This window comes from Canis lupus, chromosome 13 (genome assembly GCF_048164855.1).
Source record: "Canis lupus baileyi chromosome 13, mCanLup2.hap1, whole genome shotgun sequence".
NCBI lineage: Eukaryota > Metazoa > Chordata > Mammalia > Carnivora > Canidae > Canis > Canis lupus.
The window spans coordinates 21,649,594-21,652,463 of NC_132850.1; the positions used below are offsets into that span (position 1 = coordinate 21,649,594).

General features: G+C 36.3%; 1 pseudogene; it reads right to left on the reverse strand.

The window, feature by feature from the left end:
• Positions 1-309: 309 nt before the first annotated feature.
• LOC140602169 (large ribosomal subunit protein eL32-like) lies at positions 310-835 on the reverse strand (annotated as a pseudogene).
• Positions 836-2,870: the final 2,035 nt, after the last annotated feature.

Sequence of the window (2,870 nt, forward strand, 5' to 3'; positions counted from 1 at the left end):
TTGAGTAGGAATGAAATAAGTACAGGTGCCAGCATCTGAATACATGCGAGGGGGTGGGGGGCAGTTCAGCAGAGAGATTAGTAAAGGTTCTGAGCATAGCTGGTCATGGTGAGACCAAATAAGGAGACCACAGAACAAGGGGAAAGTTGTAAAAGTAAAACTGGAGAAGCAGCCAAGTTCCAAACACGTGGGAACTCTAGGATAGCCCATAAAACACCTTCTTTGCAGAGTGACCTTAAAAGCCACTGGAAGATGCTGAGTCTAAAAAGAGATACAATCGGACGGATGTTTCCAAAGGATCCTCCTACATTCTTTTTTTTGTAGTTTTATGGTTTTATTAACACAAATATGACGCGCACATAAGCTGTTTATTCATTTTCTTCGCTACGCAGCCTGGCATTGGGATTGATGACTCTGATGGCCAGCTGGGCTGCTCTTTCCACAATGGCTTTAGGGTTCTTGGAGGATACATTGTGAGCAACCTCTGCACAATAAGATTTGTTGCACATAAGCAGCACTTCAAGCTCCTTGACGTTGTGGACTAGGAACTTCCGGAAGCCACTGGGCAGCATGTGCTTTGTTTTCTTGTTGCTCCCGTAACCAATGTTGGGCATCAGGATTTGGCCCTTGAATCTTCCTCATACCCTATTGTCAATGCCTCTGGGTTTCCGCCAGTTGCGCTTAATTTTGACATACCGGTCTGACTGGTGCCGGATGAACTTCTTGGTCCTCTTGTTAACGATCTTGGGCTTCACCAGAGGTCTGAGGGCAGCCATGATGCCCAGCGATCGATGGCTGCCACCTCTGCAGGCGGCGCCGAGGAAGAGAGGGGAAGGTGGCGGATCCTCCTGCATTCTTTGTGGTTTTCTTGGTCTGACAAGAGTGGACTCAGATTCTATGGATACCCAGAGTCTTTGAAAGATAAAGGTTTACTTGGACCAGGTGGAAGTACAGAAGTTGTAAGGTGACTGTTGAAGGTAGAGTTTACAGGGTATGCCAATGGACATAATCTAGGCTAGCAGAGAAAGAGAGGAACCAAGATTCTAAAGTTTATGAATTACCCTCAATTTATGGGATGCTCATTTGAGAAACATTGTATTTCAAAATTAAAATTGACGACCTCTATCAGTTTTAACTTCTTCAGGCCCTTCCAAATTTTGCACAGTTTTTCAAGGCAGTCATCCCTAATCCTTAGGAGTGTTTTAGTGACTCCTAGATTGGGGATCTTTCTCACCTCTGACTTTGGTTTTCCGTAGTTTTATAGCTGTAGTAAAATAGTACATAGGATCAAGTTCAAAATGCATATAAGAAATACTTTATGGAGAATGAAGTATAAACATTAGTGAATTGTTAAGAGTATGAGTTCTAGAAGCAGACTGGATTTAAATGCTGATATCACCATTAATGAGCTTTGCAAATTTAAGGACTTTACTCTCTTTTTCTTCATCTATAAATTAGAAATAATAACGTTGCCTACTTTAAAGGATTGTTGTGAGGATTTAATGGTTTACTACATATATAATGCTCTGAGCAATGCTTGGCACATAATAACTTATTAATAAGTGTTAATTATTTTTATTATCTATTTATATCATTGCTAACAAGAACAGATATGTGATTCAAATCTTTCAAGAAAGAAGCAGCTTCAGAAACAAAAGGAATAAGTAATCCACGAACTGAACAAGCCAAAAGAATTGAAAATGAGCTGTACATGAAGTTAATGAAAAAAAAAAACCTGAAAACTCAATAGATAAATTCATAAGTAAATAGTTTGAAATTATATCAGATTTTTCTTGCCTAACAACATGTTTTAGATTTGTAACCTAAGAGAAACACATTATCAGCAAAAGACACAGTTTTTAAATTATTATTTGTATCATTAAACTATTATTATATGTACATTGCTGGGTTTTTTTCTGTGTTTTACAAATTGCTTTTCGGGAACCCAAAATCTTAATGTATTTTTTTTGCATTTTCAAGAATTTTAAATTTCCTAATGGCATTCTCAATTCATTGGGTGTACCAGATTGAATGTACAAAACAACTTAAATGCTCATATACTTGAAAATAACTTTATCATTTTGAAGAAAGTTCTTAATGCCTAAAACACAGTTTTTAAGATATTGATTAATCATAGTACTTAATAACAGTTTTATCTTAGCACAGAAATAATAAAGTTCTAAAAAATAAGAACTGGCTTATTTCAACTCCATAAATACTGTTCTTCTTTAGATCTTGTTACAGGATTCCAACAGGCTGGAGCATAAGTATACAATAAATAGTTTCAGTTTAATTAATGTTTGATTATGAATTTCATGTGCTAAATAAAGTAAAATGGAAATTTTGAAAATGCTGTGCGAATCACACAAATGGCAGAGAAAAATGCAGCTTTAAAATTATAATTGTGATAAGTGGCCTTTAGTTTGATATTTTGAAGCTGACCTGTCAGCATCAGGGTCATCTACAAATGTTTATTCAGTATACATTATTTAATGTGCATTGTGATTGGACTTTAGGAATTTTACTTGTAAAGTTGTGGATAAATATGGTTCAGCTCTGGTTCTCTTTATCTCTTGCTTAGACTGTCACAAAACCTTTTACTCTCATTTTCCCCTAGAATAACATTTCAAACATGAAACATTCTCAGGGATGTACCAACCTCCTTTTCCAAGCATGATGCTACTCATGCAGTAATACTCCATTTTACTATCATTACATACTATGTATCTTAAATATATGCTATGCTAACTTTTGCATATCAGTTTAAAACTCTCCTTTCTGCTTAAAATGATATTCTGCTTGTTACTCAACTTTTTGGGTTTGCTGGGAGTACCAGCATACTGAAAACAGTAACAAAGCTAGCTTGGGAG